The sequence below is a fragment of the Palaemon carinicauda genome, chromosome 31, assembly GCF_036898095.1.
Source record: "Palaemon carinicauda isolate YSFRI2023 chromosome 31, ASM3689809v2, whole genome shotgun sequence".
Lineage (NCBI taxonomy): Eukaryota > Metazoa > Arthropoda > Malacostraca > Decapoda > Palaemonidae > Palaemon > Palaemon carinicauda.
Window position 1 is genome coordinate 12,377,005 of NC_090755.1, and position 25,184 is coordinate 12,402,188.

At 45.3% G+C, this 25,184-nt stretch overlaps 1 protein-coding gene and 1 pseudogene across 3 annotated transcripts in view; one reads left to right on the plus strand and one right to left on the minus strand.

The window, feature by feature from the left end:
- Positions 1–8,177, plus strand: part of LOC137625099 (A disintegrin and metalloproteinase with thrombospondin motifs 1-like) — a 79,747-nt pseudogene extending 71,570 nt beyond the window's left edge.
- Positions 8,178–9,388: 1,211 nt separating this feature from the next.
- The window catches only part of LOC137624292 (uncharacterized), a 31,558-nt gene continuing 15,762 nt past the window's right edge, over positions 9,389–25,184 (minus strand). For 2 of the 3 annotated variants that reach the window (XR_011040710.1, XR_011040709.1), the window contains exon 4: positions 9,390–9,821. The gene's annotated coding sequence lies outside the window, so the exon portion shown is untranslated. Of the gene's footprint in view, positions 9,822–25,184 lie in introns of all 3 variants that reach the window. The other variant, XM_068354857.1, reaches the window with a different exon arrangement.

Genomic DNA, 25,184 nt, shown 5'->3' on the forward strand with positions numbered 1-25,184 from the left:
CGCAATCTGTGAAGTTGCTCAGAGAGGGGTACAAGATCCCTTTTGTACGGAAACCCCCTCTAGCAACGTCCCCCATCGATCTCTCTCCCAGGTACAGAGAGGAAGACAAGAGACGAGCCTTGAAACGGGAAGTGTCTCTTTTACTAGAGAAGGGAGCAGTGGTCAGAGTCTCGGACCTTCAATCTCCGGGATTCTACAACCGACTCTTCTTGGTGTCAAAGAAGACAGGAGGGTGGAGGCCGGTGCTAGACGTCAGTGCTCTGAATGTCTTTGTCACAAAGCAGACGTTCTCCATGGAGACCACGAAGTCAGTCTTAGCAGCGGTCAGAAGGGAAGACTGGATGGTCTCTTTAGACCTAAGGGACGCCTACTTCCACGTCCCCATCCACCCGGACTCCCAACCTTTTCTGAGATTCGTTTTCGAAAAGGTTGTCTTCCAGTTTCAAGCCCTGTGCTTTGGCCTAAGCACAGCTCCTCTTGTGTTTACGAGGCTGATGAGGAATGTAGCCAAATTCCTTCATTTAGCGGACATCCGAGCCTCCCTCTATTTGGACGACTGGCTTCTCAGAGCTTCTTCCAGTCGTCGCTGTCTGAAGGATCTAAAGTGGACTCTAGATCTGACCAAGGAATTGGGTCTCCTTGTCAATATGGAAAAGTCACAACTGGTCCCATCCCAAACTATCGTGTATTTAGGGATGGAGATTCACAGTCTAGCTTTTCGGGCTTTTCCGTCGGCCCCCAGAACAAGCCAAGCCCAGTTATGCATCCAGAACATGCTGAAGAAGGAACAATGTTCAGTCAGGAAGTGGATGAGTCTGATAGGGACGCTATCATCCCTGGAACAGTTCGTGTCATTAGGAAGACTACACCTCCGTCCTCTTCAATACCACCTAGCATTTCATTGGAAAAAGGACAAGACGCTAGAAGCGGTCTCGATCCCCATTTCCGAGAAGGTGAAGTCTTGCCTGACTTGGTGGAAGGACAGTATCAGCCTAAGAGAGGGTCTTCCCCTGGCTGTTCAGACTCCCAACCACGTTCTCTTCTCGGACGCATCGGACGTAGGCTGGGGCGCGACATTAGACGGTCGGGAATGTTCGGGAATATGGAACTCGAGTCAAAGGACAATGCATATCAACTGCAAGGAGCTACTGGCAGTACATCTGGCCTTGAAAAGCTTCAGGTCTCTCCTTCAAGGCAAAGTGGTGGAGGTGAACTCGGACAACACCACTGCTTTGGCGTACATCTCCAAGCAAGGAGGGACCCACTCACTGACGTTGTACGAGATCGCATGGGACCTGCTCATCTGGTCAAAAGGTCAAAACATATCGCTAGTAACGAGGTTCATCCATGGCAACTTGAATGTCATGGCAGATTGTCTCAGTCGGAAGGGGCAAGTAATTCCAACAGAATGGACCCTCCACAAGGATGTATGCAAGAGACTTTGGGCCACTTGGGGCCAACCAACCATAGATCTCTTTGCAACCTCGATGACCAAGAGGCTCCCAATATATTGCTCACCAACCCCGGACCCAGCAGCAATTCATATAGATGCCTTTCTCCTAGATTGGTCACATCTAGATCTATACGCATTCCCACCGTTCAAGATTGTCAACAAGGTACTGCAGAAGTTCGCCTCTCACGAAGGGACAAGGTTGACGCTAGTTGCTCCCCTCTGGCCCGCGAGAGAATGGTTCACCGAGGTACTTCGATGGCTAGTAGACATTCCCAGAACTCTTCCTCTAAGGGTGGACCTTCTACGTCAGCCACACGTAAAGAAGGTACACCAAAGCCTCCCCGCTCTTCGTCTGACTGCCTTCAGACTATCGAAAGACTCTCGAGAGCTAGAGGCTTTTCGAAGGAGGCAGCCAGAGCGATTGCTAGAGCAAGGAGAACATCCACCCTTAGAGTCTACCAATCGAAGTGGGAAGTCTTCCGTAACTGGTGCAAGTCAGTATCTGTATCCTCGACCAGTACCTCTGTAACTCAAATAGCTGACTTCCTCTTATACCTGAGGAAAGAACGATCACTTTCAGCTCCCACTATCAAGGGTTACAGAAGCATGTTGGCATCAGTCTTCCGTCACAGAGGCTTAGATCTTTCCAACAATAAAGATATACAGGACCTCCTTAAATCTTTTGAGACCACGAAGGAGCGTCGTTTGGTTACGCCTGGTTGGAATTTAGACGTGGTACTAAGATTCCTCATGTCAGACAGGTTCGAGCCGCTACAATCAGCCTCCCTGAAAGATCTCACCTTAAAAAGACTTTTCCTGGTATGCTTAGCCACAGCTAAAAGAGTCAGTGAGATTCATGCCTTCAGCAAGAACATCGGATTTTCGTCAGAAAAGGCTACATGTTCACTACAACTTGGTTTTCTAGCCAAAAACGAGCTGCCTTCTCGACCTTGGCCGAAATCGTTCGATATTCCCAGCTTATCGAATATGGTAGGCAATGAACTAGAAAGAGTCTTATGCCCTGTGAGAGCTCTTAAGTTCTATTTAAAACGAACTAAACCTTTACGAGGCCTTTCTGAAGCTTTATGGTGTTCAGTTAAGAAACCATCTTTGCCTATGTCAAAGAATGCTTTATCCTATTTTATCAGACTGTTAATACGAGAAGCTCATTCCCATCTGAGTGAGGAAGACCAAGCATTGCTGAAGGTAAGGACACACGAAGTTAGAGCTGTCGCAACTTCCGTGGCCTTTAAACAAAATAGATCTCTGCGAAGTATAATGGACGCAACCTATCGGAGAAGCAAGTCAGTGTTCGCGTCTTTTTATCTTAAGGATGTCCAGTCTCTTTACGAGGACTGCTACACACTGGGACCATTCGTAGCAGCGAGTGCAGTAGTGGGTGAGGGCTTAACCACTACAATTCCCTAATTCCATAACCTTTTAATCTTTCTCTTGAAATGTTTTTATTGTTGTTTTTTTGGGTTGTCCGGAAGGCTAAGAAGCCTTTCGCATCCTGGTTGATTTGGCGGGTGGTCAAAGTCATTTCTTGAGAGCGCCCAGATTAGGGGTTTTGATGAGGTCCTGTTGTATGGGTTGCAACCCTTGATACTTCAGATCCTAGGGGTCGATCAGCATCCTAAGAGGATCGCGAGACTCCGTAAGGAAGACGTACTTAAAAAGGCAGAGTAATTGTTCAAGTCGACTTCCTTACCAGGTACCTATTTATTTTGCTTTTGGTTATTTTGATAACTTCTAAAATAAAATAAAACTCTTAGCTCATAAAAGTGTAAACTTATATTGCTGGTCTCTACCCACCCCCCTGGGTGTGAATCAGCTATATAATCACCGGCTAAGTTAAATATTGAAAAATGTTATTTTGATTATAAAATAAATTTTTGAATATACTTACCCGGTGATTATAATTAAATGACCCTCCCTTCCTCCCCAATAGAGACGCAGTGGGACGAGGAGAAAATTGAGTCTTTGTTTACACTGAGAACTGGGTATCTGGTCGACAGATGGCGCTGTTGGGCACACCCGCAACCTGTGTAGCGATCGCTGGCGAGTTTTACCTTAGAGTTTTCTGTCGAGCAACAGAGTTGCAGCTATATAATCACCGGGTAAGTATATTCAAAAATTTATTTTATAATCAAAATAACATTTTTGAATATACTTACCCGGTGAATATATAAATTAAATGACCCTCCCTTCCTCTCCAATAGAGACGTAGTGGGACGAGGAGAAAATTGAGTCTTTGTTTACATAAGAGCTGGGTATCTGGTCGACAGATGGCGCTGTTGGGCACACCCGCAACCTGTGTAGCGATCGCTGGCGAGTTTTTTTCCGTAGAGTTTGTCTGTCGAGCAACAGAGTTGCAGCTATATATTCACCGGGTAAGTATATTCAAAAATTTATTTTATAATTAAAATATCATTTTTCAACTGCTGAGCTTTCAAGATGTCTTTTTTTGTACCCAAGCAACCTTACTTATTAAAAACGAGGGAACACCTCTAGGTTAGCTGTTAGACAAACCGAAATGCTCTATCAATTGCTTCTGGAGGTAAGCTGTTTTCACACTCTGAGCTAAGTCATTGAAGGTGCTATAGGTTTTTGTTGGTATCGTTATAATTTATCCATCCCGCAGTTTTTAAATATTAAACTTAGCCGGTGAATATATAATAGCTGACGTCTTCGACGGCTCGACAGATTCCAAAAACTCGCGAGCGATCGCCGTGAAGGTTGCGGGTGTGACCACCAGCGCCGACTATCGGCCAGATACCGCATATACTTGTAAACATCTCCAGTTCTTCTCTGTCGGTCTTGTCGACAAGTTGGTTCCACTCGCTTTATGAGAGGAGTTTGGGGAAGACAGCCTTTGCTTTCCCTCCTTTTAAACTGGCTTCTAGAGCGAGTGTCTGGTATGACACGGGAGAAGTTCTCGGCTTGGGAGTTCCTGCCTCTGCCCAGGGAGACTTCTCAAGCCTCGTAGACTCTCCCCGTCGCCTGGCCATGAGACGCTCCAAGATTTTATGGTCGGCTTCAGAGCTAGACCATCTCCTGTTAGGAGTTTTTTCGAGCGTTTGAAGTTTTTATTTGTTGGATTGGTCCCTGGGAGCCTTAAGTAAGAAGGTCTCTCCTGCTGTCAATGTATTGCTGTACAATTATGTCATGCATGAACAAGGCTATCAGGGATGGCTCCAATGATCTGACAGCCACGTTCACTGCAGGAACAAGGCTATCAGGGATGGCTCCAATGATCTGGCAGCCACGTTCACTGCAGGAGTACTTAAGATGTAAGTGTGCTCAATGTGTTCATTGTCAAGACAAACTTCACGATGAAAACTACCAAATCTGTCTTGGCAGCAGTAAGGGAAGGCGACTGGATGGTCTCTCTCGACCTTCAGGATGCATACTTCCACATCCCGATTCATCCAAACTTTCAACAACATCTGAGGTTTGTGGACGGGAAAGTAATGTACCAATGTCGAGCACTGTACTTCGGCCTCATTCCTGCTCCTCTTGTTTTTACAAGGCCCTTGCAAAATGTAGCAAGCTTTCTACATTTTTTGAGGATTCAGAGCCTCCCTTTATTTTGACGACTGGCTAATCAGGGCGTCGTTATTATATCGCTGTCTGGAGAGCCTCTAATGGACATTAGACCTAACCAAGGAGCTAGGTCTCATAGTGAACGTAGAGAAGTCGTAACTTACAGTACCCCATCCCAGACTATTCTTTATTTGGGAATGGAGATACAGTGTCTGGTTTTTCGGGCCTTTTCGTCTCCCACAAGAATGGAACAAGCTCTGTTAAAATTCCTTCAGTTGCAAGAGAAAAACAGTTGCTCTGTAAGAGTTTGAACTAGCCTCGTGGAACTCTTTCATCGCTGGAGTAGTTTATCTCTCTGGGGAGACTCAACCTATGCCCTCTCCAATTTCACCTAAACCTTTGGAACAAGGAGAAGGGCTTAGAGAGTATCTCTTTCCCAATCTCCAACTCAGTCTAGACATGTCTGACTTGGTGGGACAGCAACATCAGACTTCGAGAAGGTCTTTCTCTTGCGATCAAGAACCCAAACCATGTGTTGTTTTCAGATGCATCGGATTTGGGTTAGGGAGCTCCACTGGACAGTCTGGAATGCTCGGGTCTTTGATCCACGGATCAGAAGGAACTCCATTTAAGGCAAGTAACATCTCTCCTTTGGCGAGATTTGTGCAAGGAAAATGAATGTCTTGGCGGACTGCCTCAGCAGAAGAGGACAAGTCATCTCCATGGAGTGGACGTTGCATAAGACTGTGTGCGAGAAGCTATGGATGACATGGGGTCAACCCACCATAGATCTTTTTGCGACTCCACTGACAAAGAGGCTCTCGACTTACTGCTTTCCAGTTCCAGATCCAGAGGCAGCCCACATAGACGCTTTCCTGCTGGACTGGTCTCACCTGGACGTTTATGCCTTTCCACCTTTCAAGATCCTAAACAAGGTGCTGCAGAAGTTCACCTCTCACGAAGGGACCAGGTTGACATTGGTTGCTCCACTCTGGCCCGCGAGAGAGTGGTTCACAGAGGTACTTCTATGGTTGGTAGACGTTCCAAGAAGTCTGCCGTTACGGATGGATCTCTGGCGACAGCCTCACGTAAAGAGATTTTATCAAAGCCTCCCCACGCTTCGTCTAACTGCCTTCAGACTATCGAAAGACTCTCTTGAGCTCGAGGGTTTTCGAAGGAGGCAGCTAGAGCGATCGCGAGGGCTAGAAGATCCTCTACCATCAGGACCTATCAGTCGAAATGGGAGGTATTTAGAGACTGGTGCAAGTCCTCCTCTATTTCCTCTTCCAAGTGCCTCTGTAGCGCAGATTGCGAATTTTCTGCCTTATCTGAGAAACGGTCGCTCCCTCTCTGCATCCACCATTAAAGGCTACAGAAGCATGTTAGCTTCTGTTTTCAGGCATAAGGGTTTGGATCTTTCTAATAACAAAGATCTCCAAGACCTGCTTAAGTCTTTCGAGACTTCCAAGGAGCGTCATATTTCGACTCCTGCTTGGAACTTGGACGTGGTCCTACAGTTCCTTATGTCAGACAGGTTTGAACCATTAAATTCAGCCTCCCTGAAGGATCTTACCCTCAAGACACTTTTTTTTGGTGAGCTTGGCTTCGGCTAAAAGGGTTAGTGAGATACATGCTTTTAGCAAGAACATCGGTTTCTCCGCTAATAAAGCAGTATGCGCTCTTCAACTTGGTTTTTTTTTTGGCCAAGAATGAACTTCCGTCTCGTCCTTGGCCTAAATCATTTGAAATCCCCAGTCTTTCTGAGATTGTGGGGAATGAAGTTGAAAGAGTGCTGTGCCCCGTTAGAGCTCTTAAATTTGGTTTATCCAGAACTAAACCGCGACGAGGTTGTTCAGAGGCTTTATGGTGCTCCTTTAAAAAGCCCTCTTTGCCTATGTCTAAGAATGCGTGGTCTTATTTTATTAGACTTTTGATTCGGGAGGCACACTCTCAATTAAGTGAGAGGGATCATAATTTACTTAAAGTCAAGGCTCATGAAGTTAGAGCGATAGCAACTTTTGTAGCGTTTAAGAAAAATAGACCCATTAAAAGTATTATGGACGCGACCTTTTGGAGAGGCAAGTCGGTTTTCGCTTTATATTACTTGAAAGATGTCCAGACTCTTTATGAGGACTGCTACACACTGGGACCATTCGTAGCAGCGAGTGCAGTAGTGGGTGAAGGCTCTACCACTACATTCCCTTAATCCCAATATCCTTTTAATCTACTCTTGAAATTTTTAATCTTATTTTGGGTTGTACGGGAGACTAAGAAGTCTTTCGCAATCTTTTTGATTTGGCGGGTGGTCAAAATATTGTTTCTTGAGAGCGCCCAGATTAAGGGTATTGATGAGGTCCTGTTATAGGGGTGTTCACCCTGGTTATAGCAGATCCTGGGAGTCTTTCAGCATCCTAAGAGGATCGCTGGGCTTCGTGAGGATAGCGGACTAATGAGGCAGAGTAATAATCAGAGTCTGCTTCCTTACCAGGTACCTATACTTAAGTCTGTTTTTTGAATAATTGTCAAAAACTCTTGAGCATATACACCTTTATTGTATTAATACTGGTCTCTACCCACCACCATGGGTGTGAATCAGCTATTATATATTCACCGGCTAAGTTTAATATTTAAAAATGATATTTTGATTATAAAATAAATTTTTGAATATACTTACCCGGTGAATATATAAATTAAAGGCCCTCCCTTCCTCCCCGATAGAGACCTAGGGGACTGAGAAGAACTGGAGATGTTTACAAGTATATGCGGTATCTGGCCGATAGTCGGCGCTGGTGGTCACACCCGCAACCTTCACGGCGATTGCTCGCGAGTTTTTGGAATCTGTCGAGCCGTCGGAGACGTCAGCTATTATATATTCACCGGGTAAGTATATTCAAAAATTTATTTTATAATCAAAATATCATTTTTGGTATTATAGTTTGGTAGTACTGAACTAAGGGTAAAGTGGAAAAGAATTGTCCTTATTGACTTTGTACATCCGGAAATGGAAATATTTTGGTTGGGTGATTTTGAAAAAATTCTCCTATTGAAGGAAACAGATCATGGGTATCTTCAAATTGCACACTCTTATTCCCTTTGGAAGAAAGATTTAGAGATGCTGTACGGTATAGTAATCGGCATGATTGCGTATGTTCAAATGAATTCTGATGTAGGTATTTAAACAGCCAGGATGGTTTTCAAGGAGCACCTGAAGACAGTACCTACATCATAGGGAGGCCTCAAGCCAGCTTGGGTTGTGGATAGATAAAATGGGTTTATGAATTGAGCTCACAGGACCCAGCACGGCCGTGCGGGAGGCTATTTTAGCCTATTGGAAACATCCCTTCCTGGCTTTCTGCTGGACTGAGGTTTGAGACCTGCTCAGGCTCAATAGGTTCTTATAGCGTGCAACGTCACCATCCTTACGAGCTAGGCATGGCAGTGGTTTGGGGGAGCCTATAGACCTACCTGCTGAGTCATCAGCAGCCATTGCTTGACCCTCCCTGTTCCTAGGTTGGGTGGTAAGGGGGCTTGGGTGCTGATCATATGTATATACAGTATGGTCAACCTCTACGGTATTGTCACTGTCCCTTGCATCTGCCGTTCATTGAGTGACCTTTATAGCCTTCAAAAAACCAGTTGCAATATGATGTAAAGATTAGAAGGGGTTGGAAAGTAATATGGAAAAAAGTAGCAGGTACAGAGGTATAGCAAAAGTCTGAAAAGGGAGGGCAACTATGGGAGAGACCCTAAATTAATGTCCTAGAATAGATTTTAAAGATTTTGAAGGTTTGATCAACCTCTCAAGTCTCTGTCTGTGTTAACAGTCTCGATCACAGAGGGCTTTTTCATTTTTTCACTGAGTCTTCTAAAGGACCTTCCATTGTCAACGGCCATACCACGTTGAAAACACACACACACACACACGACCTTCCATTGGATGGTGATGTTCTCAAGTATGAGGTGAACTCATATGATCACTCTCCACCGTAGGCACCCGTGGAATTTGTCAGAGAATTCCTTTTGGAAGACCTGGATAGATTCTTTGGAACTACAGAAGGTCCTTAACAAACCATAAATCTCAGATATTGCATCATAATTTATTCTAAATTTTCCAGTTGATTTAGCTGCTTGCCTAGTCTCAACCTGCAGCAATGGCTACCACTTTGATGATGATAATAATAATAATAATAATAATAATAATAATAATAATAATAATAATAAGAATAATCCAAGGAAAAGGTATGACTTTAGTCTTAGGATTTTCAGTTTAAAAGAAATTTTATTCTTACATTATTATTGTTGAGAAAGATACCTCACCAGTAAAGCTGACGGTGGTTGTATATATTAAAAATGCAATTTGTTTTATTATTTTTTTATTCAGAAAAATATGCAAAAGTAGAAAACTATAGAGGCAACTTATTACCTGGAAATATATTTTCAAAAGAACTAAGGTTTCTCAACAAATTTTGACGTAGGTAAATATTATTACCTATTACTTGAAAAGATATTTAAAAAGAACTACAGTTTCTCAACAAGATCTGACATTAATAAAGATTACTTCTTGCTTAGAAATATATTTTTAAAAGACCTGAAGTTTCTCAACAATATCTGACAAAAATAGATTATTACTTCTTGTTTAGAAATATATTTTCAAAAGAACTAAAGTTTCTCAACAAGATCTGTGGGTAAAGAGGCGTTATAATTTACGACCACCGTTTTTATCAAAAGCGGAATGTGTTGATATCACTCTGTATCTGCAAAAGCATCAAAGGTTCTTTAAATTGACGGCACCGCTGCAACATTCAAGGGTTTCTTTGACAATCTGTAATTTAAGAAAAAAAATAAGAAAATACACATAGTACAGTATGTTTATGTGAGAATATCGCTGCTTGAAAGATTGGAAAATGATGAAATAAGAAGAATGGCAGGCGTAGTAAATATTACAGAAGGGATAAGTGTCATGACTGAGATGGTGTGGACACGTGTTGAGGATGGATGGTGGGGAGAAAGGAGGGCTTGGGAGGAGCCTGTTAGGGGGAGAAGATCAAGAGGGAGGCAGAGAATTAGATGGCGAGATGAGGTGAAGGATGATATGGAGAGAAGAGGTTTGGTGGAAGAGGATGACTTTGATAGAAGACACTGGAGAGGGCGCATTAGGCAACCGACCCCCTTAATGTAGGGATAATGGTGGGAAAGAAGAAGAAAATGTTTACATTAAGGAATACCATACACTGAAAGATTATGAAAATAAAGTACAGTAGTTTTGATGAAGGAAAAACATATTTTAGGGAGGTGCTGTGTAATCTCTAAAGATTCTTTTAAAAGCTACAATAGGGAATTCAATACAGTGTTGTGTGCTGTATTGAATACAAAGTTCTAGTCTTCAACATGGAAAGTTATTGGAGACCACACATCACTCTAACCTCAAAAAAGAATGATTTATACCAAATTCAATGTTCATATATATTCTATGGCTAATTTTACCAAATTATTATTATGATTTCTATTATCAAATGATTAAAGCAGACTAATAATTTAACATCATTAACTATCATATGGCTGGCCTTAAATCTTGCAACATATCTATACAATGTCGGATGCATATTCAGTACCTCATGCTGTATCCACTACACTTTGGCAATATTTAATTATTTCTCTCACCTCTTTCACCTTTTTGTGTGTAAGTGGAATACAATGTGCCCATGTACTGTATATTTATCAATCTCAGCAAAAATAACCATGGCAAAGAGAAAAAGGTAAATTTCTATAGCATGCTTTTACAAAAATAGTTAACATGGAATTGCATGTCAAGCTTCCAGTCACAAAACATGCCATAGAGATCATGGAATCCCACAAGTGGCATTCAGAATAAAACCTCATAGTAGGATAAATAAATTAAAAAGAGAAAGAATGATGAGTGGCAAAATTGAATCCACATAAATAGCAACTGATAATACATAACTAATTACTCAAATGAAGACCTGAAGAGTCATGTACTGTCATGCTAAGGAGTTCATTTTCACTTTTACAAAGTAATCTCTCATTACTCAAGACACTTTCTGTTTCATGGCAAAGGGACCTAAACAGGCACAGCTTCCCAAAGATGCAGTTGAATGGCTTGGTGGGTAAAAATTGTTCAAGTGGAGTACGAGGAGCTGATCACAACTGCTGATTACAAAGTGCGGTGTTACAAAAATTGGCACAAATTATGCCAAAGGAGGAAAAAAAGTGCCAGAATAACAAACTTCCAGGGAATAAAATCAATATATAGTACCAAACTGTAATCCTGGAGTTTCAGTGAATCCATTTAAAAGTAAGAGCCTGGGCTCACTTTAGCTAAAGCTTCTCATTCAACTTCAACCTTTGATCTCAATGAACTTAGCTGCTCAACATCCATTTTTTCCTTCAGGAATTTTGGCCCACCTTTCAAGAATAAATCCTTTGAACAATAGCCTGCAAGATTTTAGAAACTTGTTAAATTACATTTTAGTAATGATTCACAAACAAGTTTGGAAGGTATTTTACTTCATTAAACACACTAATCATCAATAAAAAAAAAAAAGTGAAAACATAGCTTCTAGAAAAGTGAAACACTATACCAACTAGTAAATACAAACACTAATTTAAACTATATCATGGTTACCATCAGTTCTATTTCAAACTGAATCTCTACAGTGTTTTTTTGAGAAATATCCGAGTGTTGATTCCGTATCAACACTGCCTCCACAGCACCTTCGGAAAAGTGCTTTGGTGTAGAGTTTCTTGAAGCTGGAAATTACCTTCTGGTACATTTCCTGGATTAGAGAGGTTGTATTTGCGGTCAATAATTTGTCAGTTATGAAGACGAACTCATCAGCCAAGTCTGGAAGGTGATAAGGTGCAATGTCCACGAGGAAGAGCACCCTAAGTGTCGATTGTCTTTTGGAGTTTTTATTTTTTAACAAGGTTCAAACACATCATGAATGGATATCGTAAAAACAAATTACCAAGTTACTCAGGCTTTAATCTTGTTGGTAAACAATTTGGTGTTAGACCTAAAGTTTCCTCTTGGATTGCCACAGTTTAACCTTCATAGGTATATACCTTGGCAAGGCTTTCTCATTTCTCCTCCTGGGTAATATAGGTTGTCTGGGGCATTATTTTCCAAAAGAAGCCTGCCTCTTATCTAAAAATTTGTTGGGAAATAAAGCCCTTGGTCTCAAGAAACTCTTTAAATTCCATAACATAATTTTTGGCAGCTTCTTTGATTGAAGTGGCCGTCTCCCCTGGCCTTACTAATTACAATGCATCTGTCACTTCTCTTGAATTTATTGACCCAGCCTCAGCTGGCTTTGGTTGTCTAATCATTTGTTCCTGTTGTGTTCTTGAGGCAACGTATGCAGTTGTTTGGTCTTTTTATTACTTATTAACAGTTTCTTTTACAGTACAACCCCCTTTACTTCGGCTCGATATATGTTGGTATCCGTATTTATTAAATGCAAAAATAAAATCCACATTACGCAGTTTTATCTGATCTTACGTAAGTCTTTATAGCGTACAATAACGAGGAAGTACTGTATTGTACAGTACTGTACCACACATGGAAGATTATCGATATACAGTATGTAGTTTTTATAAAATTTACTTTTTAAATATTTAACTTAGCCGGTGAATATATATAGCTGCAACTCTGTTGCTCGACAGACAAAAAACTGTAAAAAACTCGCCAGCGATCGCTATACAGGTTGCGGGTGTGCCCATCAGCGCCAACTGTCGGCCAGATACCATACTCAATGTAAACAAAGACTCAATTTCTTCTCTGTCGACGTGTCGACAAGACGTACTTTACTCGCTGTTGAAACCTGGAGTTTTTCCCATCATCTTTGGTGAAGTACTTTATTTTGGTTTTGAGCTTTCGCTGTGCAGGGTTTTTTCTTCAAATAAATCCTTGAACTGCTTTTTTGTATCGGATTCATTGTTGATGACTTAGATCGTTTTTTGGAATTTTTTCTTGACCAATTCAAAATGGCTGACCTTTCACAAGTTCCCAAGTTTAGAAAATGCAATGCTAGGGACTGTTCTAGGCGTCTTCCAAAGGCTTCTCTCGACCCTCACACTGTTTGTTCCAATTGTCGGGGTAAAACCTGTCAATTGGAAGATCGGTGTGAGGAATGCGTGGGCCTTTCGGAATTCGATTTTATCGAATTTGAGAAGTACACACGCAGGCTAGAGAGAGATAGAGTAAGGAGAAGTTCTTCTAGGTCGATAGATTTTTCCTCTCCTCATGCCCCTCAACCTATTCCTTCCCCTGTAGTGGTTGTTCCTAATCCCCCTCCTAGCACTCAGGAACCATCGATGGCTGACATGATGCCCTTGGGGGAGAGAGTTGAGTCCCTTGCAAGTGACCGCAATCAACTCATGGCGGATGTTAAGGAGCTAAAGTGCCAAAGTGCCGCGGGAAGTGATAAAGTGCCTAGTGAAAGTGTTGTGAACAGTGTTGCGCTTGAGGGTTCGTCTGTTCGTGCCTGTCGTCCTCCTAGTCCGGGACCTCTTGCAAGCTCCCAAGCCCAGGGGAGAAGCAATGTCGTACGACGCATGGGTTCGAGAGGCCTTGATCAGCGAACAGACGTCCCCTCCATGGTATCAGGCGTATCTCCCCAAGATCGCCCCTACCTACGTAAGACGAGAGAGCCCGTTTTTACCTCGTCGTCCGAAGGTGTTTCTCGTAAGAAACTTTGGACCAAGGTCTCACGACCTTTAAAACGTAAGTCGGTCCCTTCAGGACAAGTCCAACGTCCCGGTTGTAGCCACTGGGTCAGTTCGGACTCGTTGCCGTCATCTGATGACTGCTCACCGCCTAAGAGAGGCAAAGCGGTACCGCCTCAGTCGCTAACCCCGTCTGTTGCCGCACCTGCTCCCGTAGACCCTAAATGGGCTTTGCTGCAAGACATGCAGTCCAAGCTTGCGTCCTTGATGGAGGACTTTAATGCGGAGAAGGTTGCTGCTGAACCTTCTGGCCAACAACCTTCCAAGCGGTCTGTTGTGCGTCCTCTTGACGCTGAGGTAACCTTCTCGCGTCTACCAGTTGAGGTGGTTCCTCCACCGATGCGACCCAGTGTGGGTTGCCAGCCGCACGTTGACGTTAAGCGACGCTCGGAGGTGGTTGTTGACGTTCAGGACGTTCAACAACCAGCAGAGGTGACTTGTTTTGACGCGGTGCGTCAACCTCCGCAACCCGGTATGGTGTTGACTGCACAACCCAGACGGTCTAGACAGTCTCGGGTGGACGCTGTGCGTCCTCGCGCACCCATGGTTGTTGACAGTTCACAGACTGTGCAGCAGTTCCATGACGTTGCGTCCGGCTCCGTCACGCATGCACCAGTGCGACCGGACTCAGCGAGCCAGACGTTGCCCACTCCGTTGCCGTTTCCTCATCAGTTTTCGGATGAGGAACTATCTGATGAGGACGTTGCTGAACAACAAGACGATCAACCGTCAGAACTGGACGAGCCTAAGGCAACTCAACCATCATTGGACTTTAGAAAAGTCATGGCTGTATTCAAGGAGTTGTTTCCTGACCATTTTATTTCTGTGGCTCCTCGTTCTCCGCCGTCAGAGTTTGTATTAGGCGTGCCTGCTACCGCACCTGCCTTTACTAAACTCGTTCTCTCACGCTCATCCAAGAGAGCTTTACGGCTGTTAGGAGACTGGTTAGAGTCTAAGAAAAGTTTAGGGAAGACAGCATTTGCCTTTCCCCCATCTAAACTCTCTTCTAGATCGAGCGTCTGGTATGCCACGGGAGAAGTTCTCGGCTTGGGAGTTCCTGCCTCTGCCCAGGGCGACTTCTCAAGTCTTGTAGACTCTCCCCGCCGCCTTGCCATGAGACGCTCGAAGATTTGTTGGTCACCATCGGACCTGGACCACCTTCTTAAAGGGATATTTAGGGCTTTCGAAGTCTTTAACTTTTTAGACTGGTGCTTAGGAGCCCTGAGCAGGAAAATCTCTTCTGCAGATAAGGATATTTCTTTGCTCATTATGTCCTGCATGGACAAGGCCGTCCGTGATGGGTCCAATGAGCTAGCTGCCTCATTCACGTCCGGAGTCCTGAAGAAGCGAGAGTCTCTCTGTTCTTTCCTGTCTGCTGGACGCCATGCCAGAGATCTGAACTTCTCTTTGCTCCCCTTTCCAAGTGCCTGTTTCCTGAAGTCTTGGTAAAGGAAATTGCCGCTTCGTTAGTTCAAAAGGACACCCACGATCTAGTTGCGTCCTCAGCTCGCAAAGCTCCCCCTTTGCCTACATTGTCTGCTAGACCGAGGATAGACACTCCAGCGTCTCGCTTTATTCCGCCCTTTCGTGGCAGAGCCTCCAGCAGAGGAGGTGCTCGTGCCGAAGGGAAACGAGGGAAGAAGAAAGGACCCAAGTCCTCCAAGGGCAGAGTCTGACTGCCCGCAACTTCAGACAGCAGTGGGAGCCAGACTCAAGAACTTCTGGCAAGCCTGGGAGAAGAGAGGCGCAGATCAACAATCTGTGAAGTTACTCAGAGAGGGGTACAAAATCCCTTTTGTACGCAAACCCCTCTAGTGACGTCCCCCATCGATCTCTCTCCCAGGTACAGAGAGGAAGAAAAGAGACAAGCCCTGAAACTGGAAGTGTCTCTTTTGCTAGAGAAGGGAGCGGTGGTCAAAGTCTCGGACCTTCGATCACCGGGATTTTACAACCGTCTCTTCCTAGTTTCAAAGAAGACAGGAGGTTGGAGACCGGTGCTAGACGTCAGTGCTCTGAATGTCTTTGTCACAAAGACGAAGTTCTCCATGGAGACCACAAAGTCAGTCTTAGCAGCGGTCAGAAAGGAAGACTGGATGGTCTCGCTAGACCTAAGGGACGCCTACTTCCACATCCCCATTCACTCAGACTCCCAACCTTTTCTGAGATTCGTCTTCGAAGATGTGGTCTACCAGTTTCGGGCCCTGTGCTTTGGCCTAAGCACAGCTCCTCTCGTGTTTACGAGGCTGATGAGGAATGTGGCCAAATTCCTCCACTTATCGGACATCCGAGCCTCCCTTTATTTGGACGACTGGCTTCTCAGAGCCTCTTCCAGTCGTCGCTGTCTGAAGGATCTCAAGTGGACTCTAGATCTGACCAAGGAATTGGGACTCCTAGTCAATTTGGAAAAGTCGCAGCTGGTCCCATCCCAAACTATTCTGTATTTAGGGATGGAGATTCACAGTCTAGCTTTTTGGGCTTTTCCGTCGGCCCCCAGAATAGATCAAGCCCTGCTATCCATCCAGAAGATGCTGAAGAAGGAACGCTGCTCAGTCAGGCTGTGAATGAGTCTGGTAGGGACGCTGTCATCCCTGGAACAATTTGTATCACTAGGAAGACTACACCTCCGTCCTCTTCAATACCATCTGGCTTTTCACTGGAAAAAGGACAAGACGCTAGAGGCGGTCTCGATCCCGATTTCCGGAAAGATAAAGTCTTGTCTGACTTGGTGGAAGGACAATATCAACCTAAGAGAGGGTCTTCCCCTGGCTGTTCAGACTCCCAACCACGTTCTCTTCTCGGACGCATAGGACTTGGGCTGGGGCGCGACACTGGACGGTCGGGAATGCTCAGGTCTGTGGAACTCGAGTCAGAGGAGCATGCATATCAACTGCAAGGAGCTGTTGGCAGTTCATCTGGCCTTGAAAAGCTTCGAGTATCTCCTTCGAGGCAAAGTGGTGGAAGTAAACTCGGACAACACCACGGCCTTGGCGTACATCTCCAAACAAGGAGGTACCCACTCACTGACGTTGTACGAGATCGCAAGGGACCTGCTCATCTGGTCAAAAGGTCAAGACATCTCCCTAGTAACGAGGTTCATCCAAGGCGACTTGAACGTCATAGCAGATTGTCTCAGTCGGAAAGGGCAAGTAATTCCAACCGAATGGACCCTCCACAAGGATGTGTGCAAGAGACTTTGGGCCACTTGGGGTCAACCAACCATAGATCTCTTTGCAACCTCGCTGACCAAGAGGCTTCCAATCTATTGCTCCCCAGTCCCGGACCCAGCAGCAATACATATAGATGCCTTCCTGCTAGATTGGTCACATCTGGATCTCTACGCATTCCCACCGTTCAAGATTGTCAACAAGGTACTGCAGAAGTTCGCCTCTCACGAAGGGACAAGGTTGACGTTAGTTGCTCCCCTCTGGCCCGCGAGAGAATGGTTCACCGAGGTACTTCGATGGTTAGTAGACGTTCCCAGAAGTCTTCCTCTAAGGGTAGACCTTCTACGTCAGCCACACGTAAAGAAGGTACACCAAAGCCTCCACGCTCTTCATCTGACTGCCTTCAGACTATCGAAAGACTCTCGAGAGCTAGAGGCTTTTCGAAGGAGGCAGCCAGTGCGATTGCTAGAGCAAGGAGAGCGTCTACCATTAGAGTCTACCAATCGAAGTGGGAAGTCTTCCGAGACTGGTGCAAGTCAGTTTCTGTATCCTCGACCAGTACCTCTGTAGCTCAAATAGCTGATTTTCTCTTATACCTGAGAAAAGGACGATCCCTTTCAGCTCCCACTATCAAGGGCTACAGAAGCATGTTGGCATCGGTCTTCCGGCATAGAGGCTTAGATCTTTCCAACAATAAAGATCTGCAAGACCTCCTTAAGTCTTTTGAGACCACCAAGGAGCGTCGTTTGGCTACCCCTGGATGGAATTTAGACGTGGTACTAAGATTCCTCATGTCAGACAGGTTTGAGCCGTTACAATCAGCCTCCCTGAAAGATCTCACTCTTAAGACTCTTTTCCTGGTATGCTTAGCCTCGGCTAAAAGAGTCAGTGAGATTCATGCCTTCAGCAAGAACATCGGATTTTCGTCGGAAAAAGCTACTTGTTCGCTGCAACTTGGTTTTCTAGCCAAAAATGAGCTGCCTTCTCGGCCTTGGCCTAAATCTTTCGATATTCCCAGCTTATCGGAGATCGTAGGCAATGAACTAGAAAGAGTCTTATGCCCTGTTAGAGCTCTTAAGTTCTATTTAAAGCGTACTAAACCTTTACAAGGCCAATCTGAAGCTTTATGGTGTTCAGTTAAGAAACCATCCTTGCCTATGTCAAAGAATGCTTTGTCATACTTTATCAGATTGTTAATACGAGAAGCTCATTCACATCTGAGTGAGGAAGACCGAGCTTTGCTTAAGGTGAAGACGCACGAAGTTAGAGCTGTAGCAACTTCCGTGGCCTTTAAGCAAAATAGATCTCTGCAAAGTATAATGGGGCAACCTATTGGAGAAGCAAGTCAGTGTTCGCGTCATTTTACTTGAAAGATGTCCAGTCTCTTTACGAGAACTGCTACACACTGGGACCATTCGTAGCAGCGAGTGCAGTAGTGGGTGAGGGCTCAACCACTACAATTCCCTAATTCCATATCCTTTTAATCTGTCTCTTGAAATGTTTTTAATGTTGTTTTTTATGGGTTGTCCGGAAGGCTAAGAAGCCTTTCGCATCCTGGTTGATTTGGCGGGTGGTCAAAGTCATTTCTTGAGAGCGCCCAGATTAGGGGTTTGATGAGGTCCTGTTGTATGGGTTGCAGCCCTTGATACTTCAGCTCCTAGGGGTCTGTCAGCATTCTAAGAGGATCGCGAGACTCCGTAAGGAAGACGTACTTATAAGGCAGAGTAATCGTCTAAGTCGACTTCCTTACCAGGTACCTATTTATTTTGTTTTTGTTATTTTGATAACTTCTAAAATGAAATAAAAACTCTTAGCTCATAAGATGTAAACATATTTAACTGGTCTCTACCCACCACCCTGGGTGTGAATCAGCTATATATATTCACCGGCTAAGTTAAATATTTAAAAATGATATTTTAATTATAAAATAAATTTTTGAATATACTTACCCGGTGAATATATAAATTAAACGACCCTCCCTTCCTCCCCAATAGAGACGCAGTGGGATGAGAAGAAATATGTTATTTTCATTAGTAAAATAAATTTTTGAATATACTTACCCGATAATCATGTAGCTGTCAACTCTGTTGCCCGACAGAAATCTACGGTCGGGATACGCCAGCGATCGCTATACAGGTGGGGGTGTACACAACAGCGCCATCTGTGGTCAGGTACTCTAGTACTTCTTGTCAACACCACCTCAATTTTTTCCTCGGTCCACTGGTTCTCTATGGGGAGGAAGGGTGGGTCAATTAAATCATGATTATCGGGTAAGTATATTCAAAAATTTATTTTACTAATGAAAATAACATTTTTCAATATTAATCTTACCCGATAATCATGTAGCTGATTCACACCCAGGGTGGTGGGTGAAAACCAGTGTACATGTTAATCAAGAAGCTAAGTATCCCGTATTTTATTTTATTAGTTATTCAAAAATAACATAAAATAAATAAGTACCTGGTAAGGAAGACGACTTGAACCATTACTCTGCCTTTATTAAGTACGTCTTCCTTACTGAGCGTAGCGGTCCTCTTAGGATGCTGACCAACTCTTAGGTGCTGAAGTATAAAGGGCTGCAACCCATACTAAAGGACCTCATCACAACCTTTAACCTCGGCGCTTCTCAAGAAAGAATTGACCACCCGCCAAATCAACAAGGATGTGGAAGGCTTCTTAGTCGACCGTACAACCCATAAAAAGTATTCAAGAGAAAGGTTAAAAGGTTATGGGATTATGGGAATGTAGTGGCTGAGCCCCCGCCTACTACTGCATTCGTAGCTACGAATGGTCCCAGGGTGTAGCAGTACTCGTAAAGAGACTGGACATCTTTGAGATAGAATGATGCGAACACTGACTTGCTTCTCCAATAGGTTGCATCCATAACACTCTGCAGAGAACGGTTCTGTTTGAAGGCCACTGAAGTAGCCACAGCTCTCACTTCATGTGTCCTTACCTTCAGCAAAGCAAGGTCTTCTTCCTTCAGATGAGAATGTGCTTCCCTAATCAGAAGCCTGAATTAGTAAGAAACTGAGTTCTTAGACCTTGGAAGAGAAGGCTTCTTGATAGCACCCCATAAGGCTTCTGATTGTCCTCGTAAAGGTTATGACCTTTTAGATAGTACCTAAGAGCTCTAACTGGGCAAAGTACTCTCTCCAGTTCGTTCCCCACCAAGTTGGACAGGCTTGGGATCTCGAACGACTTAGGCCAAGGACGTGAAGGAAGCTCGTTTTAGCAAAAAACCGAGCTGCCAGGAACATGTAGCCGTTTCAGATGTGAAAACTATGTTCCTGCTGAAGGCGTGGATCTCACTTACTCTTTTAGCTGTTGTCAAGCACACGAGGAAAAGAGTTTTTAATGTGAGGTCCTAAAAAGAGGCTGATTGGAGAGGTTCAAATCTTGATGACATAAGGAACCTTAGGACCACGTCTAGATTCCAGCCTGGAGTGGACAACCGACGCTCCTTTGAGGTCTCAAAAGACCTAAGGAGGTCCTGTAGATCTTTGTTGGTGGAAAGATCCAAGCCTCTGTGGCGGAAAACCGCTGCCAACATACTTCTGTAACCCTTGATCGTAGGAGCTGAAAGGGATCTTACGTTCCTTAGATGTAACAGGAAGTCAGCAATCTGGGTTACAGGGGTACTGGTTGAGGAAACTGCATTGGCCTTGAACCAGCTTCGGAAGACTTCCCCTTTAGACTGATAGACTCTGAGAGTGGATGTTCTCCTTGCTCTGGCAATCGCTCTGGCTGCCTCCTTCGAAAAGTCCCTAGCTCTTGAGAGTCTTTCGAAAGTCTGAAGGCAGTCAGACGAAGAGCGTGGAGGTTTGGGTGTACCTTCTTTACGTGAGGTTGACGTAGAAGGTCCACTCCTAGAGGAAGAGTCCTGGGAATGTCGACCAGCCATTGCAGTACCTCTATGAACCATTCTCTCGCGGGCCAGAGCGGAGCCAACCAACGTCAGCCGTGTCCCTTTGCGAGAGGCGAACTTCTGAAGTACCCTGTTGACAATCTTGAACGGCGGGAATGCATACAGGTCGAGATGGGACCAATCCAGCAGAAAAGCATCCACGTGAACTGTTGCTGGGTCTGGAATCGGAGAACAATACAACGGGAGCCTCTAGGTTATCGAGGTAGCGAACAGATCTATGGTTGGCTGACCCCACAGGGCCCAAAGTCTGCTGCAAACATTCTTGTGAAGGGTCCACTCTGTGGGGATGACCTGACCCTTCCGGCTGAGGCGATCTGCCATGACATTCATATCGCCCTGAATGAACCTCGTTACCAGCGTAAGCTTTCGATCTTTTGACCAGATGAGGAGGTCCCTTGCGATCTAGAACAACTTCCACGAATGAGTCCCTCCCTGCTTGGAGATGTAAGCCAAGGCTGTGGTGTTGTCAGAGTCCACCTCCACCACCTTGTTAAGCTGGAGGGACTTGAAGTTTATCAAGGCCAGATGAACCGCCAACAACTCCTTGCAATTGATGTGAAGTGTCCTTTGCTCCTGATTCCATGTTCCCGAGCATTCCTGTCCGTCCAAAGTCGCACCCCAGCCCGTGTCTGATGCGTCCGAGAAGAGACGGCGGTCGGGTTTCTGAACAGCCAAAGGTAGACTTCCTTGAGAAGAAAGCTGTTCTTTCACCACGCGAGAGTAGACCTCCTCTCTTCGGAAACAGGAACTGAGACCGTCTCTAGCGTCATGTCCTTTCTCCAGTGAGCCGCTAGATGATACTGAAGGGGGCGGAGGTGGAGTCTCCCTAACTCGATGAACAGGGCCAGCGATGAAAGTGTCCCTGTTAGACTCATCCACTACCTGACTGAGCATCGGTTCCTTCTCAGCATGCTCTGGATGCAAACTAGGGCTTAGTAGATCTTTGGGACCGACGGAAAAGCCCGAAAAGCTCGACTCTGAAGATCCATACCCAGGTAGACAATGGTCTGGGATGGGACGAGCTGGGACTCCTCAAAATTGACCAAGAGGCCCAGTTCCTTGGTCAGATCCATAGTCCATCTGAGAATCTCCAGACAGCGACGACTGTGGGAGCTCTTAAAAGCTAGTCGTCTGACGGAGCCGGACACAAGATCATGGTACTGCTGCACAGTCTGTGAACTGTCAACCATGGGGAAGCGAGGAAGTACAGTGACAACCCGAAGCTGTCTAGACTGTCTGGGTCGTACAGACAACTCCTTATCGGGTTGCTGAGGTTGCCGCACTGCGTCACAACAAGTCACTTCTGCTGGTTGTTGAACGTCTTCCCAGTGACACACTGACTCCGTAAACAAAAAATCCTCTAACAAGGACTAAGCTTGGACTGCATGTCTTGCAACACATCTCAAGGTCTATGGGAGCAGGTGTGGTAACAGACGGGGTTAGCGACTGAAGTGGAACCATTACCTTCCCTGGAAGCATGTTATGCTTAAATAAAAGTCCATAGGAGGCTACGCAGCTAAAGGCTCCTCTCCAAATGACAGAGTCCTCAAGGGAATATCAGAAGGAGGGAGAATAGCACTTTCTCATCTACAGGAACCATATCTGAGAAAAGCTAAGTTCTCTCAGTGAGGGTTTCACTGGTGCAAAAGCAGCAGACTAGAAGGCAACGTTATGAAACTGCTTGACAGTCTAGTGAGTTGGCAACAACCAAAGATGTGTGACTGAGAAGCATGCGGTAAGGAATGCAGAGCATGCTGTATGCAGAGCATGCTGTATGTAGAGCATGCTGTAAGGTAAGCAGAGCATGTTGCATGGCGTGCGGCTTATGCTGCATGGGATGAGGCTCATGCTGCATGGGATGAGGCTCATGCTGCATGGTATGAGGCTCATGCTGCATGGGATGAGGCTCAAGCTGCAAGGGAAGAGGCTTATGCCGCATGCGTTGAGGAGGATGCCGCATAGTATGAGGCTCCTGCCTCATGGGTTGAGGCGGTTGCCGCATAGCATGAGGCTCCTGCCTCATGGTTTGAGGAGGATGCCGCATAGCATGAGGCTCCTCATAGCATGAGACTCCTGCCTCATGGGTTGAGGAGGATGCCGCATAGCATGAGGCTCCTGCCTCATGGGTTGAGGAGGATGCCGCATAGCATGAGGCTGCCTCATGGGTAGAGGAGGATGTCGCATAGCATGAGGCTCCTGCCTCATGGGTTGAGGAGGATGCCGCATAGCATGAGGCTCCTGCCTCATGGTTTGAGGAGGATGCCGCATAGCATGAGGCTCCTGTGAGGTTCCTGCCTCAAGAGTTGCGTCTGCCTCAAGGGTTGAGGAGGTAGCTGCGCAGAGAGAGGCTCATGCTGTGAAGAATGCGGTTGCTGCATGCGTTGAGGCGGCTGCCTCATAGCATGAGGTTCCTCAAGAGTTGAGGCTCTTGCCTCAAGAGTTGAGGTTCTTGCCTCAAGAGTGGAGGTGGCTGCCGCAAGAGTTGAGGTTGCTGCCTCAAGGATGGAGGAGGTTGCCGCAACGCAAGAGGTTGCTGCAAAGCGCTGGTATCTGGCAACTCCCAATGCGGCAGCTCACGCGTGGAGGTAGGTTGAGGAACCTCAACATCATACGTCTGGCAGGGTGGACTGCGCAGAGGTGGAGTTGAGGTTGCTGCCTCGAGGATGGTGGAGGTTGTCGCACCGCAAGAGGTTGCTGCCTCGAGGATGGAGGAGGTAGTCGCAACGCAAGAGGCTCCTACCTCAAGGGTAGAGGAGGTTACTGCAAAGCATAAGGCTCCTGCCTCAAGTGTTGAGGAGGTTGCCGCGTGGCAAGAGGCTCCTGCCTCAAGGAAAGTGGAGGTTGCTGCACAGAGCTGGTATCTGGCAACTCCCAAAGCGGCAGCTCACGCATGGAGGTAGCTTGAGGAACCTCAACATCATACGTCTGGCAGGCTGGACTGCGTAGAGGTGGAGGAGCGCTCGCAGGAGGAGGTGTGTTAACCTTCTCTGCCTGAAACTCCTGCATCAACACCGCAAGCTGAGACTGCATTGTCTGCAGCATAGACCACTAGAGTTTAAGAAAGACAACAACAAACGGAGCTACTGTCCGTTGAGACTGAGGGTTTAAAACAGCTGGTGCGGCAACAGACGGTTGCTGCCACGAGGAGCTACTGCCTGTTGCGATACCACCTTGCCTCTCTGGGAGGTGTGCAGTTGTCGTACTGCAGCAAGTCCGAACTGACCCAGTGCTAATGGCATCACCTAGGAGTTGGACTTGCGCGGAAGGGACCGACTTGCACTTAAAAGCTGCAAGATTTGGTCCATGGTTTCTGCGAGAAACCTCTTCCGCAGACGAGGAATAAAAGGGCTCTCTCGTCTTTGTGTGGGTGGGGTGATCACGTCGGCTACGTGAGTTGGTTACACCCGAAACCACGGAGGGAAACGTCTGTTCGTCGATCAAGGCCTGATGAACCCATAAGTCCTTCGACGTTACTTCTCCCCTGGCTTGGGAGCTTGTAAGAGGTCCCAGACTAGGCGAACAACTGGCACGAACAGACGAACCCTCGAACGCAACACTGTAACACTTTGCGCTATCACTTTATCACTTTCGATTTTCTGTTTGCACTTATTTCACTGAACTCGAAACTTTAAGTGGTTTGTACCTGAAACACGCAATTCTATCCTCCCTTAAAAGTTAGTAATTGCGAAAACAGAATTACAATGTAACAGAAAAATATAATGAAAGATAAATAATTCAGTGGCTGGAAAGAGACTAAACACTAGAGCAAATAAACTACGTTTAAAATCTCTCACCGCATAAAGCTTGAGAACAAGAATAAAACTCTAGAAACGTTTACCTTCTTCCCCTAAAGAGACTAGGGAGAAGAGCAAAAACGATAACAACGTTACTCGCTTGAACGAAACGTTTATCCTCCTCTCTCTCCCTCTGTCTCTATCTCTCTCTCTCTCTCTCTTGACTTAGAACCTGAGAGATGAGCCCAATCATATATATCGTTAAAACATATTATTGTTGAAGGAAAAAAACTGAAAGATTTCCCAAATAAAAAGTTCCTTTATTAGAATTAAAACCATTAAGCTAAGAAAGAATGAACAAAACGCTAGAATCGGTTTACTCTTACTGCAATGTGACACCGTGAAAATTCTCTCTCTATCGTAACGATAGAGCGCAAGTTGAACGTTCTGAACGTCAACAACTACAGAGACAAAACAAAACGTTAGTTCAACTTTGAAAACAGTACGAGACTATCAAAGAAATTCTTTCAAAAACATTAAAATAGCATAATATGTTAACAGGTAAAAACGAAATGACGGGCTCAATGATAAATAACTTCGGTACCAAGAAAAGA